We start from the raw sequence: 24,008 nt of genomic DNA on the forward strand, positions 1-24,008 counted from the left end.
GCATACAGTCTTAGTAAGGCTGCTCTGAAAGAGCAGAAAATTTCTGGAGTGTTATTTGATAATAAATATAAAAACATTTAAATAGACTTACTTTTTCCCAGAAATTTCATGTCTAACAGCTTATTCTAAGGACCAAATTGGAATAGTGTACAAATATCCCATATATATAAACATATATATATATATCATATATATCATATGTGTGTATATATATATAAGCAGAAAAGGTAAGTGCTATATTATGTGCATGTATATCATATATATATATATGGGGAATATATATATATATATATACACACTATATTTGTCTTCATGGTTGTTGTTTTAGTCACTACGTTGTGTCCGACTCTTTGCCGCCCCATAGACTGTAGCCCACCAGGCTCCTCTGTCCATGGGATTTCCCAGGCAAGAGTACTGAAGTGGGCTGCCATTTCCTTTCCAGGGGATCTTCCTGACCCAGGGTCTGAACCTATCTCCTGCTTGGCAGGCAGATTCTTTACCACTGAGTCACCTGGGAAGCCTCCTGTGTATATACATCTATGTATATATCAGGGCAGCATTTTTATTTTTAAAACTGGGAGTGAACCAAGCATCAATACATGTGGTTGGTTTCCCTGGTGGCTCAGACAGTAAAGAATCTGCCTGCAAAGCAGGAGACTGGGATTTAATCCTCAGGTCAGGAAGATTGCCTGGAAAATTACATGGACAGAGGTGTGTGAAAGGCTACAGTCCATGGGGCCACAAAGAGTCAGACACAGCTGAACAACTAACACCACACACTATGGATGATATATCAAGACTACAGTGCTACAAAGCCGGAAAGAAAGAATCATTCACTTTGTTTATTAAGAAGGCAATTTATTGATGATTATAGTATTAAGAGGATATCTATGATGTTTCTGAGTGGTGCGATGGTCTTTTCTGTTTCCGTGTGTGTGTGTGTGTGTGTGTGTGTGTGTGTGTGTGTGTGCGCGCGCGCGTGCACACATGCAAGTCTGTAAAATGTGGGAGGGGTCAGAAGAACAAGAACAGTGGCATGCTGAAGGTGAGGGATGGGTTTCTGACACTGCATCACACTCATCTTTCTGCTTTTGTGTGTTTGAAAAGTCTTCACAGCACAAGATTTCATGCTGCTTTTTAACTGTAATATCTTTGAGTGGTGGTTTTGTGATATCTCTTCTCTCTTTTTTGCTTATTAGTGAACACATACAAGTGAAAGTGGAAGTCACTCAGCCGTGTCTGACTCTTTGCAACCCCATGGACAATACAGTCCATGGAATTCTCAAGGCTAGAATACTGGCGTGGGTACCTGTTCCCTTCTCCAGGGGATCTTCCCAACCCAGGGATCCAACCTAGGTCTCACACATTACAGATGGATTCTTTACCAGCTGAGCTACAAGGGAAGCCCTCAGTGAACATGTTACTCAGTAAAAATTTTAAAAATAAAACGGAACAAAAATTAAGTCTACAGAAAAACATGCTTTGCTTGTTTCCTCAATTCTGCAGTCCATCCGAGTGTTGTTGACACCTAACATCTTCTCTCAGAACTGCTTGCCCTCCAAAGCCAATTCTTACCTTGGGCTAAAGGGGTACAGTAGGTTGTGCCTCAGAAAACCTTTGTTCTGCCTCAGTTTCTTTGCTGCTGCTGGTACCATACACCTACTGCCTGTATTTTGCTTGCTATTCTGGTTTGCATTTACGTGCACATGGGCCTACAGGTTTGCCTGCTTCTCCTGACCTTGGTCAAGCCTTGTCCTCACAATCACTTTCACATGTGCCTCTGGTCATCCGTTCTGGCCTTTGCCCCCATTTTCCCTAGATTCATGGCATCATTTGGTGTTTTTCTTGTTAAATGTCTTTACTCATCTGGTTTGCATGGCATATTGTTCACATCAGTTCTATACCCTGCCGAATCAACCACTCCCATGCACTGCACAGCTCTGTTGCTACCTAAGAAGAAATGAAACAAATCTTAGCAGAGAAAATAAATCAAGGTGCATCAGTTATGAATGAGCTGATCTACAACTGCTGGCATTTCTATATTGTCAGAGGTAAGGTATATGCCTGTAGGAAAAGCTTGACTCTGGATTTAGACCTGGACTCAAACTCTGAACCTGCAACTTGGTAGTTACAGATCCTTAGGCAAATTATGTGCTTCAGCATTACCATCAGTAAAATGGGGATAATATTGGCTTCCAGGATTAAATGAGTGAATATACATAAAGCCGTTAGAACAGAACTGACACAAATGTTAAATTAGTATTTGTTCTTATTACTAATATTTTTAGATCCTCTGAACATTATACCAATAATTACTAAAAAAATACTTGTGGGAGGTATTTTTTATAACCTCAGATATGCAGATGACACCACCCTTACGGCAGAAAGTGAAGAGGAACTCAAAAGCCTCTTGATGAAAGTGAAAGTGGAGAGTGAAAAAGTTGGCTTAAAGCTCAACATTCAGAAAATGAAGATCATGGCATCCGGTCCCATCACTTCATGGGAAATAGATGGGGAAACAATGTTAGACTTTATTTTTTGGGGCTCCAAAATCACTGCAGATAGTGACTGCAGCCATGAAATTAAAAGACGCTTACTCCTTGGAAGGAAAGTTATGACCAACCTAGATAGCATATTCAAAAGCAGAGACATTACTTTGCCAACAAAGGTCCATCTAGTCAAGGCTATGGTTTTTCCAGTGGTCATGTATGGATGTGAGAGTTGGACTGTGAAGAAGGCTGAATGCCGAAGAATTGATGCTTTTGAACTGTGGTGTTGGACAAGACTCTTGAGAGTCCCTTGGACTGCAAGGAGATCCAATCAGTCCATTCTGAAGGGGATAGTCCTGGGATTTCTTTGGAAGGAAGGATGCTAAGGCTGAAATGCCAGTACTTTGGCCACCTCATGTGAAGAGTTGACTCATTGGAAAAGACTCTGATGCAGGGAGGGATTGGGGGCAGGAGGAGAAGGGGACGACAGAGGATGAGATGGCTGGATGGCATCACTAACTCGATGGACATGAGTCTGAGTGAACGCCGGGAGTTGGTGATGGACAGGGAGGCCTGGCGTGCTGTGATTCATGGGGTCACAAAGAGCTGGACACGACTGAGTGACTGAACTGAACTGAACTTGTGGGAGGAATTTAGAATGAATATTAAATAACAATATAATAACAAAAGCACAAAATTATGCCTTATACGGGTGTGTGAATATACTCACTCCTTTAGTAAATGTTGATTGTATTTCTGAGGTGACGCAGCCACTGTGTTGGATACCAGGCAAAAGTCTGAGAACAAGACAAATGAAGAATCTGCCCTTATGGGAATAACACGGTAATAGAACTTAAATTTGAATTGATGAATGAATGGCTTTGTGGATGCCAAGGAATGTGTAACCTTCATTGTGAAGTAGCTTTCTCTTTGCCAAATAAGTAAAGTCCTCACTAGGTATGTTCAACTACTTTTTGTCTCTGTTCTTTTCTGACCTTGAAAGGTAATTGATGACTGTATATTAATCAAAGATTGCTTAAAGAGTTGAATAAGATTAAACTTGCTTCACATCTACACAGCAAAAATGTAATAACATTAGGCCTGATAAAATATTCACCATTTTTGGTTTTTCCCTTATTTTTTCCACAAGGAAAAATAGCTTTATTATTTTTATTATATTTTTTGCAATGCATGTTGACAAACTTTCAATAATACATAAAAGAATAAAGTAAAACCTACATGAAGTCTAATCCCCTGAGATAACCGCCATTAATACACTGTGATTGTCTTTTCAGGAATCCCTTCATGCATTCATATGAATCAACATAAATGGGACAATATTATAAATGATATTTTTGTCATCACAACATTTCCTTCTTCCCTCCCTTCTTTTCTTCCTACAACTTTGCCTCTATAAGCAAAGGTGAAGTGACATTGTATATGACCATTGCATATTGGTGCTTTCATTTCTGTAGGTTAAATTCCAAAAGTAGGATTTAAGTTTAATTGTCCATATGGTTTTAGTTTTTACTGCTACTGCCCAACTGCTTTCTGGAATAGTCATTTCAGCTTAGAGTCGGCCAGCGGCTTATAAGCGCTCTCATTACTCCTGTCTTACCAACACTTGGTATGTTCCGGCTTTTACATTTTTTTTTTTTTTTAACAATTTGGTAGGTATAATAGTATCTTATCTTAACTGAGGTTTACAGCTCCCTGATTTGTTTTTCTCTGGCTTGTCTTTTCATACTTAGGGATTCACTGGACAGTCTAAATATGAGCACTTTTGTCTTTCATAAATTCTATAAAACCTCAGCATTTTTCTCTTCTCCAATGGCTTCTCTTTTTTTCTCCTTATTCTTTCCATTTAGAATACTATTAGAGATAGAGGTTTTTAATCAAACCTGTCATTAACTTCTCTTTTAAATTTTCAGTTTTATCTGACTGTGTGATTACAGGTATCAGATATTAGTTCACTAATTTTTTCTTCACTTATACCTAAGGAATAATATTATATATGTTTCTAGTTTCAATCCTATATTCCTTTCTCATAGACTTGATTTTTTTTTTAAGATCAGTTAGTTCATTTTGATACTTTTTCTCTTATTACTTTTCAAACACCCACTTTGATTCCATCAACTTCATTGAGTATACTTAATTTATTATATAGTCTATATATCTGATCATTCAACATTGTCAGTCTATGGTCCATCTGATTTTACAGAGATATTTTCTTTATAATTATAGTATTTTGTTATTATTATCTACAAGAATGGAATCTTAAATAGTCTAGGTATATGGGAAAAACATCAGTGTATAGAGATAATTTTTTTTTTACAACTTTAAGACTTTAATTATTAACTTTTGGTAAACAAAAGACTTCTTGAAGAATATGTTCCATTGTGGAAATCTTTTCATTTGATACTATTTTACATGTACAGTTGTTGAATTTCTGATTCAAGGTAGTTGTTAAATCCTCATATGCTTGTTTAAATGTATTTACACCAGTTATTTTATGTTTCTTGCCTAAAATAGTTCCAAAACAACATTAATGTTATTGAATGTTATAGTATCCCTGTCTTAGTTCTGGTATTTTTTCTATTTAATTATATTTACCTCCCTCATTACAAATGCTGAATGCCAACAAACTTGGTACATAAACAGCCAAAGTTCACCAAAAACTCAAAATCCACCAAAGGCAAACAAAAATATACATTTATTATCCAATCATTTCCAATTAAATGCAAGGTATTAATTGGACACCTCTAAAGAAAACAAAGAAAACTTAGAGAAAAATGCACAGAGGATTAAAAAGGTATTAAGCATACCTCTCACCCAAACTTCCACAAAGAAGATAAGAAAGACTGCAAGGATACAGTGCACAGGATAAAGACGATGAGAAGGAAGTGACGACAACACAGCTTGGAAACTAGGAAGCAGGTGGACGGCTTGTATGTTTGTTTGTTTCCTATGACTGCTTTGAACAACTACAAGAAACTTGGTCATCTAAAACAACACAAACTGAGTTCAGTTCAGTCGCTCAGTCGTGTCTGACTCTTTGCAACCCCATGAACCACAGCACGGCAGGCCTCCCTTCCATCACCAACTCCCGGAATTTACCCAAACTCATGTCCATTGAGTGGGTGATGCCATCCAGCCATCTCATCCTCTGTCATCCCCTTCTCCTTCTCCTACAATTCTGAAGATCAGAAATCCAAAATGGTTTGACTAGCCTAAACCAAGGGGCTGGTAGGGCCACACCCCCTTGAGAGGCTCCATGGTAGAATCTCTTCTCCCTGTACTTTGCCAGATCCAGAGCTACATCCCTTGCACTCTTTGGCTCATGGCCCGTCTCCACATCTTCAAAGCTAGTAGCAAAGTATCTTCAAATCTCTCTCCATTTCCATTGTCACATCACCATTTTCTTCTTCTGTGGTCAAGTCTCTCAGCTTCTCTCTCACAAGAACACTGTGATTTACAGATAGGGGCCACTTGTATAATTCAGAATAATCCCCCCATTTCAAGATCTTTAACTTAATCACATCTGCAATGCCCCCTTTTGCCACCTAAAGTTATATTCCCACATTTCATGGATTATTAGTTCTTGGATATCTTATGGGGTCACTATCCAGCCTGCTGTGCATGGTAAACAGGTTAGTGTCAAAGATGAAAACTGCATTGTCAGTTAGGAAAGCACAGAAATAAGATATATTTTTATAAAAAGACAGCAAGAAACAGGAATTGGAATCATCAGCCAGGTGCCTTGGCAATGGTGTGGCGGGGGGAGGTTTTTGGAGGGGTGGAAATCAAGAGAATTGGTGATCCGTGGGAGAAATCACTGGCTTCTTAGGTGGCGCTAGTGGTAAAGAACCTGCCTGCCAAAGCAGGAGACGAGATGAGGGTTCAGTCCCTGGGTTTAGAAGATCTCCTGGAGGAGGGGCACAGCGATCCACTCCAATGTTCTTGACTGGAGAATCCCATGGACAGAGGAGCCTGGTGGGCTACAGTCCACAGGATCCCAAAAAGTCGGACGCAACTGAAGCAATGTAGCACGCACCCATGGGAGAAATCAGATTCCTCAGATCACTTCCCAAACATTTGCAGTCAGATCACTGCCCCTGCTCTAATGTGGTAACTCAGGGACACAGAACACTGCTAAAGAGATGACACTACATGGAAATTAGGGTATTCACTAATTATCATTGTAACGCAGCCACCTTTTCCCAACTGGCCCTAAAAATGCTCATTCATAGGCTGATACATCCCAGGTAGGAGGATGAATGAATATCCTCTGAAGAAACATGTAAGAATAGAACAGCCAATACTGACAAATGTGCATTTTCCCAAAAAACCTAACTAAGTACCACACAGTTAATTCTACCAGGGAATAAGACACACATACCCACCCATACATAGCTTCAATCAATTATTAATACCTATTTATTAAACTGAAAGGAAATCCATGTAAAACCAGATATTTGAAGAAAGCTCTAATATAAAAATAAAGACAGAAGTCGACAAAAGTAGCAAAAGGATCTCAGCAAAGAAGAGGAGAAGACTTCTAAACTTGCACTTAGATCTTCAGATAGGTTAGGGTTATTGTACTCATAAAATGAGAGCATGAGGTAATTTTTTAAAATGTCATGCACAGAAAAAACTGAAGTCTTGGAAAGTAAAATTAGGACAGTAAAAAATGAAAGTCCAATAGAAAGGTTAGAGATAAACTTGAAGAAATCTCTGAGAAAGCAGGGGGGAAGAAAGAATAGAAATGACTAGAATATAATTCCAGGACCTAAAATATTGAACATTTAGAATTCCAGAAAGAAAAATGAAATGAGATGAAGAGAAAATTATCAGAGAAGATGTTTAAACTTTTTTCCAAGTTGAAGCATATATATTTCCACATTGAGAGGGGTCAAGTGTTCAGCACAAAGGTTACATAAGACCTACACAAAAGCATATCACTGTGAAATTTCAGAACCCATGGGGACAGAGAGAAATGTCTAGAACCTTCCCAAGAGAAGTAAAAAGAACCTACACTCAGGAATCAAAATGACATTAGATTTCTCAATAGAAATGCTGGAAGCTACAACACAGTGGAGGAATGCCTTCAAAATTCTCAGAAAATTTTCAACTAATAACTGAATATCTAGTCAAACTATTAAATGAAGTAGCATAATCCAAGTTAAAGACATGCAAATTTGCAGTAATTTTACCAGCCACCCATGCATTCTACCTCAGAAAGATGCTGGAGGATATTATCAACTAAGAAAAATGAAAGTGAAATGTCAGACTCTTTGCAACCCCATGGACTGTCCAGGCTCCCCAGTCCATGGGATTTTCCAGGCAAGAGTACTGGAGTGGGGTGCCACTGCCTTCTCCAGGGGATCTTCCTGACCCAGGGATCAAAGCCAGGTCTCCTGCGTTGCAAGCAGAAGCTTTACTGTCAGAGCCATCAGGGAAGTTGAGAGATGAAATAATAAAGAGGGAAACAGGGCCCCCAAGAACAAAAGATCCATAAAAAGGATGCCCTACAAAACAAAAATGGTAAGAATTATCCCAAATATGATAATGGGGACGTCTAGGATAGATGATCTGACCTGAGGGTGATTCTATCTCCCAGGGGATATCTGACAATGTCTGGAGATCATTTACTATGACGAGTGGGGCAGTGGGGAGGCTGCTACTGTCATCTAGTCAACAGAGGCCAGAGATGCTGCTAAACCTCCTACAGTGCACAGGACCGCCCCCAGAACAATCAATCTTCCAGCTCAAAGTGTCAGCAGTGCCAAGGAAGTTAAGAAACCCAGTACTAGGATAACAGCTGTGAAGCAGGGTGAAACAGAAACCAGAGCAACTTAAATGAAGATTCTGAGTTCATTCTGTGGTCCATTTAGAACCACTGATATCTTAGAACTAAGCCTCAGAAAACAACTTTTGACATATGAAATCATGATGCATAACATAAGCAATGTAGTAATCGAGGTGGGCACAAAGTACTTGGGGACACAATTGAGATGTTTTCCTTGACTCTGTCTGATGGCCACATTACTGATTTTTTGCCTAATACAAAAGACTCTTCACGATCTTGCCATAAACTAACCTTTCAACTTTATCCCCTGTAAGCTTCTTCCACTGTAGACTTTGTGATTTTTTTTTTGAACAGTCAATTCTCCATTTGTTGCATATACTGTTCTTTCCTCTTGAATTTTTCCATCTACCTTGTCCTCCTAAGGAGTGAGTCACTGATTTCCAAAACAAAGCTACAAAAGTCAACAAAGCAGGAATCAATTAAAAAATGAATAAAATGCCCCTAAACATCAGTCCATTTTTACTTAATTTTGAATAATATATATTCAGCATATAAACAACTTACACATGTACTAGTTAAGGCAGTGCCAGCTACTGTGATCAACAATCCCCCAAATGTACAATAGCACAAGCATAATAGAAGGTTCTTGCTCACTCACATTAAAATCCAAATCCCAGACTAGTGTATATAGTAAGTAACTTCCCTCCCAGTAGTGATTCAGGATTCCAGGCAACTTTTGTTTCATAGTTCTCCCTTCTTAGCTTCTAATTTCAGTGTGTTTATCAGCATTCAACTGGGTGAATGGGTAAAAGCATGCAGGATAACATAGGAGGTTTCTAGATCTAGGCCTCTACATGGGATATGTCATTCACTTTGCATTGACCAAAACTCAGCGATGTGGCCATACAGTAAGGTAAGTTGGAAAATATCATCCACCTGCATGCTCAAGAATACGAAATGGCTGCGAAAAGACAGTCCATCTCTGCTACTGGATGGTTCTGAAAAATTTTTAATATTGTTCAGAAGTAAACAAACTACAGGAAGATTTGGTTATTTGTAAGGCACATATGTATTAACTGGGGCTTTTCAAGCGGCTTAGTGCTTAAGAACCTGCCTGCCAATGCAAAAGATGCAGGTTCAGCCCCTGGGTCGGGAAGATCCCCTGGAGGAGGGCATGACAACCCACTCTAGTATTCTTGCCTGGAAAATCCCACAGACAGAGGAGTCTGGTGGGCTATACAGTCCATGGGGGTCACAAAGAGTTAGACATGACTTAGTGACTCAGCATGCATGTATTAACTGATTACCATATAGCTACTGAGATCAGAGAGCAGAATGACAGTAAATGGAAACATTAAGACAGAAACATGAATGAGTATAGGGAAGGTCTCTGACTTTCACAATATAAAATAAATGAAGTTCAGATGAAGAAATCTTGTCAATTTCATACAGGGGGATGCTGTAAAGAAATGGTGGAGAGCTAAACATTACTATAGGGAACAAAGAGGGTACTTTTCTTTTCCCTGTGAGTCAGGAAAATTAGAAGAGCTCTGTTGGTTATTAGAAGAAAAGATGAGAAAAAAGAAGAGAAAAGAAAAACTGGAGAACTAGTTTTGTCAAAGAGGTGAGAAAAATGCAAAGATGGCTTGGAAAAAATAGAAAGGCTGTAGGGAAATTTTCTTAATATATGATATTTGTTCATGCAGTGTTGAGTGGGTTAGTTGAACTGTATGGAAAACTAAAAATAGAACTACCATATGACCCAACAATCCCACTCCTGGGGAAAACCATAATTCAGAAAGATACATACACCCCAATGTTCATTGCAAGGCTACTTACAATAGCCAGGATAGGGAAGCAACCTAAATGTCCGTCAACGGAGGAAAGGATAAAGAAATGTGGTACATATATATAATGGACTATTTCTCAGCCATAGCACCATTTACAGAGATGTGGATAGACACAGAGACTCTCATACAGGGTGAATTAAGTCAGAGAGAGAAAAACTAATGTCATATATCACTCATATGTGGAATCTAGAATAATGGTACAGATGCATTTATTTGAGAAGCAGAAATAGAGACACAGATGTAGAGAATGAGCTTTTCGATACCATAGTGGGAGGGTGGGATGGGATAAGCTGGGAAATCGGGATTGACATACATACACTACTATGCATAGAGCCTTCTGTACAGCATAGGGCAGAGAACTCTACTCTGTGCTCTGTGGTGACCTAAATGGGAAAGAAACTAAAAAACAGTATACATACATACACACATGCGTGCACACGCGCACACACCAGATTCACTTTGCTATACAGCAGAAACACAACACTGAAAAGCAGCTACCCTCCAGTGGGGAAAAAAATGTTTTTTAAATGCAAAAAAAAAAAAAAAGATTGCAGAGTTGGGTAGGAAAGGATTCTATGCGAGTTTCTTAATGTGATAATTTGCTTCCCAAAGTTGGAGGCAATAATGAACAAATACTATTTAATCACGTGACTTTTTATTGTGACCTTTGGACTAGGCATTTTGTTAATAATAGAACTTCTACAACAATACCCTGAGATGAGTGCTACCATCTCATTTTTGCAGAAAGAAAATGAACTGCCACATGTTAAATAGGTAGATAAGAGGTTAAATTAAAATCTTGGCAAATACACCTACAAAGTCAGTTGAACGTTTAATCAAACGTGTCATCTTGTTATCTGTTGACCTTTTTAAAAAATAAGCCAACTAATTTACAGTAAACATTATACTTAAATATTTACATTTAAGGAAATGTAGTTGCAGTGTTTAATACTATAAAATTTATACACTGTGAAATTATTTTTTAGTGTTCATTAAACTGGTGACTTTCAATCCAATGGCTTCAAACAAATGTGGGCTTTAGTGGTAAATGTTTCCTTCCTTTTACTGAAGGAAGGATAAGTGATTAAGTACAAAATACATTAAATGCTTTCTTGACATGTTTTCTGTCTCTAACATCCTAGCTTTAAACTTAAGATTTTCAAGTGAAAATATGTCTTTAAAAGTTCTCAGCAAGTTTAATTGAGGATACAATAGTGGTCACACACTATTTAAATTGTGAATTTTTAAAACTCCAGTAAAAATAGACACTACTACCAACTTCAATTGTGGAAAGAGCCCTGAGAGTCCTCATTAGAACATATATTTCTTAAAATGAATTTTTATGAAGCAATTAATTTGGGAAGGTGTCACAACTAACATTTAATTGCTACTACATATCTAGGAAATTTAGCTCTTTCCTTTCTTTTACAAATCTTATTAGCAAAATGTCAGTAGAGAAACATATGCTAAGGAACTCTACACTCCAATTAATGAAAACTGAAATTCAAAGCAGATTTCCTGACCCTTTTATATTGGGAACATCCTTGCACCTGAGAACCTCAGAAAGAGGGCAGAGTCATTTGAAATGCCTGGGATATACTCTCGCCACGCCCATTTCTCAGCTAAAAGTTGTTTTCAGATCGAAATTTGAATGTCACAACAGTGAGACCTTCCCTGACTTCCTAGATGGTATCAGGTACACATTGCCAGGACTCTAAGATTCAGAAGCAAGAGTATCATGACTGATTATCAGTGTTTTCTGAGAACATAACTAAAATTACTGTTTATACGCCCTAACTAACAGGTTGTTAGTGGGAAAGAGATAGATACTCCTAATACACCTTTAATAGCAACAGTTTTCCGCCTATGCTAAGATCTATTTACTAGTTTTCACTCAGATTATAATGGGGGGTGTATAAAGGCTTTGATTCCTACTCCAAATTCACAATGTTTCTTCTCCTTCAAAACTCAAAACTATTCTGCAAATTCCAGAGATTTCAGGATATCATCCTAATTTAATCAGATAAGCACACGTCTACCCTATCCAGCCTGGCTGCCTATCAGGTTGACAGTCGCCCTTTCCCTGCTTTCTTCTCTAACTGAAATTTCCAACTCAATCTGTCTCATCACCTGACATTTATTATATGTATTTGCTAAAATTTTAATGTATGATTATGTATTTGATTGCTTCTATTAAATCATAATTTAGATAAGGCCATTTTCACAGGAGATCACTAAAAAGTCATCTTAATGCATGTACCTGGTATTACCAGACTTAGGACATCATTGAAGTATGGATTCTTGACTGTGGGTGAGGAGAAATGGCTGAGACCCTATTGTACAGCAGTTCTTCTAGTTCTCAGGGGAAATACCATTAGACTAGAAGTGCCTTAACAACAGAAAGGGTATTTACTTCTTGGGCTTGCCTGGAGCCTAGCACAGAGTCTGACATATAACAAAACATACAAAAGGTATTTGTAACTGAATAGTTTGATAAATTTCTTAATTCCTAAGACACAATATTCTTTTTCTTGCTGTTTTTTACCAATATATTGCTTTTATTTAGCAAACCACAAAATACTTTCAAATGAGATTTTTCATTTTACTTATTCCTTTTGCACAATAACGTAAATAAGACATAACTTTACTTCAATCGCTTTCCACTCCAAGAGTCAGTATTTTAGTAAAAAAGAAACTGAACATTTCAAAACCTCAGAGAAGGGCTTACTTTATTTGAATTAATGCAAAGGCCATGAGAATCTGACATCTTGATGCATCTGGTTAGACCTAAATGTCCTTATAATGATTCTTTGGGAAGCTGCTCTTGAAATCCCATTTGGTTAGACTCTGTAATGAGAGCGGCACCAACAGTTGCAGAGTCTGTAGCACATCCCTATTCCCCAGAGACAGATCATCTTTTGAAGCATTTGAAAACTTAAAAATAGATCTTTATATAGGAGTCACATTACCCTATCTCTTGTCCTTTACCAAAGACTGAAAGTTCCCGAGGCTAGAAATTTTGTGGAAGTCTTTTAATCAGATTTGTGTGTAATACATTGAGACTGGAAGTTCCTTTGCAGATGTTAAGGAAAACACTACCCACTCAATGGGTAGAACTCAAACCAAATCTTCCTCCCACTGGACAGATATTTACTTCCTTGAAACCACCATGATTCATTGCTATTTTCAGCTATAAAAGACCAGTGAAGTAACTGAATATGAAACATTATTATCTTTTGCTATTTCTAGTCAACACTTGAGCCCTTGTTTAAGGAGAAAGCATGAAAGGGAGGTAAATAGAGACACAAGATGCTACCCTTCCTGCCCTCTTCAGCTGTGCTGTCTCAACAGCTAATGACTTCAGTTTATTTCCTCTGCAAATCAAACTGACGCTGCTGAAGTCTGGTGCATTCACTTGCCTATTCAATTATTTCTTTAGAACCCAAACTCAAAAGATAAGCACTTTTCGAGAAAACAGCTAAACAAATCCATTGCCTGCATTATATCAAACTCTTTCAGACAGAAAATGCAGTCAACAGAGATCGTCCTACTGAGGTGCAGATGTTGAAAATGTCACTTCTACTGGATATTTGCCTTGGGAGAGACTTTATTTTTCCAGAGAGGAAAATGCTTTCCCAAATACCTTCCTTGGCTTTAGAAGTCTACAGGCATTTTAACTAAAAGGCAATGTCTCTGCTAAACGGACAACAGTGTCTCCCTCTTGTTAAGGGAACGCGGAGATTCACAAGCCGCTCTAAACAAATGCGAGATCCAGCTAGATGCCGTGAGCTGGAATGACTTTTACTCTCTGCTGTGTCAGCCAAAGACTGTGTTGCTTCACTGAGCTCTATTTTTGGAATCATAGAGCCGAAGCTACAAATCATCATGAGGTTATCTTACCAACTGTACTAAAATTTCCATTCCTTCTATCATCCAAGAGCTGATTGCCTTAAAATATAGCAGGGATGTTCATTAGGCAAAGGACAGCAAAACCATGGTTATTAAAAATAACTCTTTTGCAAACAAAAGAAAATGTTAAAAAATATCATGGAGCCTGGTAATTTGTTTTGTTTTTTGAGTTAGGGCACAAACCAGAGATTAAATTCTGCCTGCTTGATATGTACTCTAAGGAATCCTTTGCTTAACATTTTTGGGCTTCAGTGTCTTTATGATAAAATGAGGATTACATGTCACTTCAAGAGGTTTCTGCGAAGATGAAATGAAGCAATGCATGTGACACATTTGCAGGGTACCTGACAAAGATAAAGCACTGAAAAACACTAGGACTCATCTCTTTCGCCTTTGTTGAGAAATTGTGGTTCATATTCAGAAGAGCTCCTTCCTGGACAGACAGTTTCTGAAGTCCCTGATCATTTTTAATGGTGCTGCATAGCTTGTCTCTAGTGTTTTCTTCTCGGTTTTCCTAGTGTGTGGCTCTGGTGGGTCGAAATAACGGGATGCTTAGACCATTATTCTTATTTTGACATTTTGATACAGTTCTGACCAAATGTTTGAAGTAAAGGGAAGCTCATGAGAAATAACGTGCGTTTGATTTCAAGAAGCTTTCACTTCTAAATTAACCATTAAAATGCTAGACTAAAAATTGAGGAGCCCATCTAATTCATTGTGTGCAATGTTTTAGAATCTATAAGTCTTTCTACAGAAAGTTGTTTTATCATTTGATTCTCATAGTAACAGGTTGTGCACAGGCTTTTTTTGCTTCTTACAAATAGCTGTGAAAAGAAGAGAAGCGAAAAGCAAAGGAGAAAAGGAAAGATATAAGCATCTGAATGCAGAGTTCCAAAGAATAGCAAGAAGAGATAAGAAAGCCTTCCTCATCGATCAGTGCAAAGAAAGAAAGGAAAACAATAGAATGGGAAAGACTAGAGATTTCTTTAAGAAAATCAGAGATACCAAGGGGACATTTCATGCAAAGATGGGCTCGATAAAGGACAAAAATGGTATGGACCTAACAGAAGCAGAAGATATTAATAAGAGGTGGCAAGAATACACAGAAGAACTGTACAAAAAAGATCTTCACAACCCAGATAATCATGATGGTGTGATCACTCATCTAGAGCCAGACATCCTGGAATGTGAAGTCAAGTGGGCCTTAGAAAGCATCACTACGAACAAAGCTAGTGGAGGTGATGGAATTCCAGTTGAGCTATTCCAAATCCTGAAAGATGATGCTGTGAAAGTGCTGCACTCAATATGCCAGCAAATTTGGAAAACTCAGCAGTGGCCACAGGACTGGAAAAGGTCAGTTTTCATTCCAATCCCAAAGAAAGGCAATGCCAAAGAATGCTCAAACTACCGCACAATTGCACTCATCTCACATTCTAGTAAAGTAATCCTCAAAATTCTCCAAGCCAGGCTTCAGCAATACATGAACCGTGAACTTCCAGATGTCCAAGCTGGTTTTAGAAAAGGCAGAGGAAACAGAGATCAAATTGCCACCATCTGCTGGATCTTGGAAAAAGCAAGAGAGTTCCAGAAAAACATCTATTTCTGCTTTATTGACTATGCCAAAGCCTTTGACTGTGTGGATCACAATCAACTGTGGAAAATTCTGAAAGAGATGGGAATACCAGCCCACCTGACATGCCTCTTGAGAAATCTGTATGCAGGTCAGGAAGCAACAGTTAGAACTGGACATGGAACAATAGACTGGTTCCAAATAGGAAAAGGAGTACATCAAGTCTGTATATTTTCACCCTGTTTATTTAACTTCTATGCAGAGTACATCATGAGAAACGCTGGACTGGAAGAAGCACAAGCTGGAATCAAGATTGCAGGGAGAAATATCAATAACCTCAGATATGCAGATCACACCACCCTTATGGCAGAAAGTGAAGAGGAACTCAAAAGCCTCTTGATGAAAGTGAAAGTGGAGAGTGAAAAAGCTGGCTTAAAGCTCAACATTCAGAAAACAAAGATAATGGCATACGGTCCCATCACTTCATGAGAAATAGATGGGGAAACAGTGGAAACAGTGTCAGACTTTATTTTTTTGGGCTCCAAAATCACTGCAGATGGTGACTGCAGCCATGAAATTAAAAGATGCTTACTCCTTGGAAGGAAAGTTATGACCAACCTAGATAGTATATTCAAAAGCAGAGACATTACTTTGCCAACAAAGGTCCGTCTAGTCAAGGCTATGGTTTTTCCTGTGGTCACGTATGAATGTGAGAGTTGAACTGTGAAGAAGGCTGAGCGCTGAAGAATTGATGCTTTTGAACTGTGGTGTTGGAGAAGACTCTTGAGAGTCCCTTGGACTGCAAGGAGATCTAACCAGTCCATTCTGAAGGAGATCAGCCCTGGGATTTCTTTGGAGGGAATGATTTTGAAGCTGAAACTCCAGTACTTTGGCCACCTCATGCGAAGAGTTGACTCATTGGAAAACACTCTGATGTTCGGAGAGATTGGGGGCAGGAGGAGAAGGGGATGACAGAGGAATAGATGGCTGGATGGCATTACCGACTCGATGGATGTGAGTTTGAGTGAACTCCGGGAGTTGGTGATGGACAGGAAGGCCTGGCGTGCTGCGATTCATGGAGTCCTGAAGAGTCAGACTCGACTGAGCAACTGAACTGAACTGAAAGTAAGTTTAAACTGAGGATCCATGTGAAAATCACTTGTTTAAGAACACTGAATTATAATGAAAAGATTAGAAACTCAAGTCTCCTAAATTGAAATAAAAATGTTTTTTTGTGTTCTCTTGTAACACACAATCTGCCATTCGATCTGCGTGGATTACCTTGAGCAGGTCACACAATCTTTCTGTATCTCAATGGGAATAGTTATACATGTTTCACTATAATATAAAGAGAATAAGTGAAGATAATGCATACAAAAGATTTTGAAAAACATAAAATTATCATTATTATTCAGAGGGGACTCTCAGTATAGCTCCCTGTGACCTCTTCCCAACACTCTGGAAGCTGATATATATTTTACATATATATATATATAATATATGATATATATACACAGACATATATACATATGACAAAGAACAGATCAGCTATGTTCTAAAGCAAGATTCAAAATAATAGAGGACAGTGTGTGCAATTCATTCTCCCTATGAATTACACTCATGAGAGTGAAGGAAACAGATACCTTAGAGAAACACTCATACTTCATATCCCTAAACTGTGAACCTGTATCAGACATCTATTGTAGCTTAACAAGCATGTGAATCAGGATTCTCCAGAGAAACAGAACCAACAGGAGATATATATCCAGATGTGAGAGGAGAAAATACCAGTGGCCAATAATTGATGCAAAAATCCCAAGAGTGGAATCACTGATAAGTTCCAACCCCAGTGAAGGATTCTAAAGCATCAAATACATGGAAGGGAGGTATAAATGCAATGGTTCAAGAGAAAGTCGTTTGGTAAATGCTATGTAAGGGAAGGAATGTTGCAAACAGACGGGAATGAAGAAGGTATCAAGAGAACATTTTGGAATTTCTCAATTTTTGAGACTTGGGGTGAGGGGAGTGAGGGTGATGAGTGGAAAGAATACCTGCAAACATCCTCAGATAGTACCCACCTCAAAGAGCTGTGTTTAATCTTATGCTCCATATTTTATTAGGAGGGCTACACTGGAAATTTCACTTATTTTTCCTTAATTACTATTTTCTTACATGGGAAATATTAAGGTTGATAGTCATGTTTTATGAATTATGATATCAATGCACAGTATGTACATATGTTAATTCATGTATATATTAAAATATTATCCATGCATAAACACTTATATTACTCACATACTATTCAAGCACATAAAGTTTTTAGAATACAATGTCAGGTAGTCTTGTTCTATGTTAAAATATATCAAATCTTTGAAAATTTTATGTAAATAATTGAATAGATTCATAATTTTACAATTGTAGAGGAGTGTCCTGAGTGGTATATTGGCAGTGTTCATGAATAAAGGACACCATAGTAGTAGTATATGACAATTGTCATGTAATTTCCTCATGTAGATCTTTTTTCTTCCCTGAGGCATTTAAGAGCTTGTGCTATATCATCCTAAATCTAATTACTTTTAAAAGCAGTCAATGGCTTCTACTTAGATTTGACTTAATTCTGCTTCCCTAATGAGCATAAGATGCATTCCAGTTTTCACATTTTTCTTTTAAGCTTTTGAAAAACATTTTCCCCATAGCTCATAAGGTGAGAAAATTTAGGGAAGAGTGATTTATTTTACTCTTTATAATTCAAAACTACATATATCCATTTGTCTACGATTAGAAAGCCTCTTAACGTCTAAGCTCAGGCAGTTTGATTCCTAAAGCTATGTGGGGGGAACAACTATGAGAGAAAGTGATTTAGTGTCTGTTGAACACGTTCTTTCTGTGGCCCCAAATTTCTAAAAGGCTGATATCAAAGAGTTGGACACGACTGAGCGACTGACCTGAACTGAACTGAGTATCAATCTTACATTAACTATGAGAATTAAAAAAGAAAACTTAGGTAATAAAGAAAAATCCTGAAGAGCTTCGACTTCCACGGGAGTTGGAGGAGACAGAGCTGGTGAGAGGTCCTAGCCACTCCCAAGAGTGGAATCGCTAATAAGTAAACTCCAGCCCAGTGGAGGACTCTACAGCATCAAATCAGTACATGGAAGGGAGGTGAATGCAGCGGTTCCAGAGAAAGCAGTTTGGTAAATCCTAAGTAAGGAAAGGAATGTTGCAGACAGACACGGATGAAGAAAGTATTAGGAGACATTCTGAAGTATTCAAGAAAACAAACTGGAGAGGGCAGAGCTGCTGCAAGGCGTCTTACAAGCAGAGGACTGTAAGACTATTAAGGGGCCAGGGAATAAAGCGAGTCCCAATCTTTGAACTACTTAGGGCCCTCTTGTCAAGTTCTGGTACAACAATTGTTCCTGCACATACGGTTGCTTAGGACATGCATATCATTACTTAGGACATGCATATCATTACTTAGGACATGCATATTATCATCATTCATGATACTGTAAAACGTTGCCTTTCTATTCTGAACAGAAATTTTATTTGTGTAACTTTTAGCATCATGACAAACACTCAGGTAAATGAGTAAGAATCTGGGTTGAATAGGATATTCAGAGTATTTTTTAATAATTCATTGTTTTTCAGTACCTTAGTGAAACATGAGGGTAAATATTAAAGGGACTCGATAAAAATCTGAGTTTCTCTGAGTGTTTTATTAAAAGACTCTGACAAATAGAGACTTGAAGGCGGATCTAGCTGCCATGTTAGAGAAATCACTATTTGAAGGTTGTCCAAAATGAGGAAACCCAAAAAAGATGTGTGTTGGGCTGAATTAATGTGAATCAAATGGTAAAAAATAGACAAGAATAAGAAGGAAGGATGAATAAGCATGGAGATTAATGTGCAGATGGCAGCTCAATTTCCTGAAACCTTAAGGACAAAAGGAAAAGGAAGTAACATTTATTGAGTTTATTCTATGTGCCTGGCATTCTATTAGGGGTTTTACATTTGTTCTTATTTAATCATTTTTTTGATAAACATTTCTTTTCAATGCCATATATGTGCTTCCTAAAAAAGACTGTATCTTGTAAAATAGTTTACAGTTTTCAGAAAAATTGAGTAGTATAGAGACTTTCCATAAATTCCATAGCCTGTTCCTTCTATTATTAACCTCTTACACTAGTGTGATACATTTGTTACAGATAAAAGTGCTTTTAAAACTTCTTAAAATCCTAAAATCATTTGTCATTATTTCTACAGATGAGAAACCAAGGCTTAGAGAAACTGTTTCTCAAAATATGTGACCAAGTATTTTATCCCCAATTTCATACAGGAACAGATCTTTTAATGCTCAAATGACATCTGGAGGGCATATATAGTTAATAACCTGGCTCACAAACTGTCTGTCTTGTGCACTTGCAAACTTATTTTAATATTTTCTTTATGTATTGCTCTTAATTATCCCTTAAGAATTTTCATGTGTGATGTCATTTCATTTTCAACAGGGCTTATGGGTAAATATAAATTAACAATGGATCCAAAAGTTTGATCAGTTGGGACTATGACACAATTTGTGCCCAGAAGGGTGTCCACATGAAGAGGCTTAGTTTTATTTTGACATTTTTTTAATTAAAAATGTCATTTGACATTAAATATGACATTTGGATATTTAATCAGATACAGCACTGATACCAAAAACCTGAAAAAGACAAACCTTTTCCCCTCTTCATCCATGAACCTACTACTTCATCACATGTAGAAGTGTATTCCACATAGAAGTGTGCCTTCTCTACTTATGTGCCCCTTATCAATTCACCACTACTTTTTCTTAAAAAAAAAATCCAAACTGACTCCTTTTGTTCATTAGAGTAGCTCCTGATGCTCTATCCTACATCTACTCATTTTCCATCGTTTAGTTCATATATTACAGTGAGTGTCCCTTCAAGCCGTCTTGTCTCCTAACTATTCACCTTTACGACATTCCTACTTTAGTGGCGCTTTTGAAACAGAGATTACAGGCATACCACTTTACCATGTTAGCCCTGACAACAAGCACAGAGGATAATCGCCCATTAAAACATGTGCTGTGAATAAGATCCTACTTTCTGCAAAGCTTGTTCCCAAAATGCCTGAAATGATACTTCCATAGCTCCCTTTTTTGATAACACTGTCTCATTTTACTCTGAAAGTTTTTGTACTACTCCAAATCTGTTCAATATATTTTTTTCAGAAGTTTTACATCTTACCTAAAAGTGAGTCTTAAGAAAATTTACCTTTTATTTTATTTTTATCAAATACCACCTGAATGTAATTTAGAAATATAAATAGTCCAATGGGTTTATATTGAAAAATAGCAGTTCTGCCTCCCAACTTCTTCTTCTTTCCTTCCCAGAGAAGGAAATCCTTCTCTGCAGAGGCAGCAATATTCAAATGTGTTACCTGCTTTTTTGGGATATCTTATGATTTTGAAATTCATGCCCATATGCTGCTGCTGCGGCTGCTGCTAAGTCACTTCAGTCATGTCCGACTCTGTGTGACCCCATAGACAGCAGCCCACCAGGCTCCCCCGTCCCTGGGATTCTCCAGGCAAGAACACTGGAGTGGGTTGCCATTTCCTTCTCCAGTGCAGGAAAGTGAAAAGTGAAAGGGAAGTCTCTCAGTCGCGTCTGACCCTCAGCGACCCCATGGACTCCAGCCTTCCTGGCTCCTCCATCCATGGGATTTTCCAGACAAGAGTACTGGAGTGGGTACCATGCTTTAATTTTCCAGGTTCAAGTACTATTTATTGACTGTCTACAATGGAATATCTTTCTCTCTACTACAGAAAATAAATACACTTCCATTATCAGTATTCACCAAATAGGCAAACTAGTAAAAACTCAACATTCGGTTGTAATATTATTGTAACTCTGTAGATGATGTTCACAGGCGAGTCACATGCTGGACAATGATTCCATTTATTTTATTTTATTTTTTAGTAGTAGTAAATAAGCTGCTGCTTATTTACTTATTTATTTAGTAGTAAATAAGCTACTACTTTTGTTTTGCCTTCCAGAGGAAAACAGGAATTTTCAGACTAACGAAAGGCTAGAGAATTCTTTCCCAGCACATATATACCATGGAGAAACACTAAAAAAAAGTCTTTTCACTGAAGGAAAATGCTTCTACATAGAAGTAGAGAACCATAAGAAAGAATGAAGAGAGCCAGAAAGGATAAAATATAGGCAAATAGGAATAACTGACTGTTTAAAATACCAATGATAATAGTAGTAATAATAATAGTACCTGTGGAATTTATAAGATATGTAGAAAGAAAATATGTGGACAAAAATTGCAAAAAAAAAAAAGGCAAAGTAGGGATACACAGAGTATCCCTACTTCTAGGTAACTTCTAGGATCTGCGAATGTGCCCTAAAAGCACTAACTAATTTGCTGTATGACACAGGGAGCTCAATCCAGTGCTCTGTGATAACCTAGAAGCATGGGAGGCAGGAGGAGGTTTTGTGAAGGAGGGTACATATGCATACTATGGCCAATTCCTTCAATTAAAAACAAACAAACTTAAGTTTTTTAAAAAAAGGTTCAATGCAGTAAATTGTAGATGCATATTATAACATCTAGGATAACTAGTAAAAGGATAAGACAATATTTATGAGTAAAAAGGTAATCAAGGAAATACAATAAAACAAATTATGCTTAATTAATAAGAGGGTGGCAGGTAAGCAGAAATAAGGGGAACAAATAATAGATTGGTTGATTAAAGCACAAATATAAAAGTGGTTTATTTAAAACCAATTATATCAAGGATAATAATAAATAAAAATGGACTAAATAATCCAACTAAAAGACAAAAATTATCAGACTGGATTAAAACCATAGCTTAACAAAATCTAATTCTATTTACCAGAGACACACTTTAATGGTATGTCAATATACTAATACTGTTTTCTCACACTAATTTAACAATTACTACAAATTAGTGGCATAAAACAACACAAATTTATAATTTTTCTAGCTCACAAGTCCAAAATGATTTTCCAAGGCTAAAATCAAGTTTCAGCAGGGCTATATTCCTTCTGAGGGCTCTAGGGGACAATTCTTTTACTTGCCTACTTCAGCTTATAGAAGCTTCCTAGATTCTTTGGCTGGTGGCCCCTTTCATTTCAAAACCAGAGGCATAGCATCTTCAAGTTTCCTTCTGATCTTATTCTCCTGCTTCACTCTTTCACTTGTAAGAATCTGTGATCATATTGAGACATCCAAATAATCTAGAAAAATCTTCATGTATCAAGACCCTCTTAACTAATCATATCTGAAAACTTCTCTTTGGTATTAAAAAAAAAAAAAAAAAAACTCATTGGTTCCCAGATGAGGTGGAAGGCAACCACCCAGAAAAGTCACTTTAACAATAGAAGACTACGTAAATGAGAAATACACATTGTTGTGTTAACTGATTGAGGTTTCAAGTTTGTTTACCAGAGCATAGTCAAGTTCCCATAAATCATCTACTTATGTAGAACTTTGATATAAGACTAGTTATTCCATCACTTGTTAATATACCCTAACCTTCTTACACGTCCACCAGCAAAAAAAAAAAAAAAAAAAGGCAAAAAAATCAGATCCACATGATGTCATATTTTACAGTTATAAGCATATATTTAAAAACTACATTTACCACATTTAATGATATAGAGGAAAGTGTTTATATCACTAAATGTGAACATAGTTGACTTGAAAATATCTTCAGGGAAGAAAAGATTATAAAAAGTGACTTTGGAGAATCCAAGAACAATCACAGATTTTCTAGAATAAATATACAATACCCAAAGTAAAAAGAGTAATGGAGATATTTAGCAGAAAATATCTGAATATTTCCACTACCATAAAAGAAAAGGGACTTATGAACTGATAGGTACAAAAGAAGAATGACACATAATGAATCAAAGCAGCAGGAGGAAAGGGATAAGAACGGGTAACAGATGCAGAGGAGAACCACAGACACAAACATTACACATGAAACAGCACACCAAGGGAAACAGAAAATATTAAAGACGATTAGAAACAGAACACGTTATCCTCAAAGTAACACTGTACCTGATCTCTTATAAGCATAATGAAAGCCATAATTAATTAAATCATTATATCTTCAATGGTTAGATAGCATCTCTGACTCAATGGACATGAACTTGAGCAAACTCTGGGAGATAGCAGAGAACAGGGAAGCCTGGTATGCTGCAGTCCATGGGGTCACCAAGAGTTGGACACAACTTAGCGACTGAACAACACCACTCTTCAACAGGTTGAAAGAAAAGAATACTCAGCCTTGAATTCTATACCCAACTAAAGTATCTTTCAAGAATATGGCAAAATTCAGA

The sequence above is a fragment of the Bos taurus genome, chromosome 4 (genome assembly GCF_002263795.3).
Source record: "Bos taurus isolate L1 Dominette 01449 registration number 42190680 breed Hereford chromosome 4, ARS-UCD2.0, whole genome shotgun sequence".
Lineage (NCBI taxonomy): Eukaryota > Metazoa > Chordata > Mammalia > Artiodactyla > Bovidae > Bos > Bos taurus.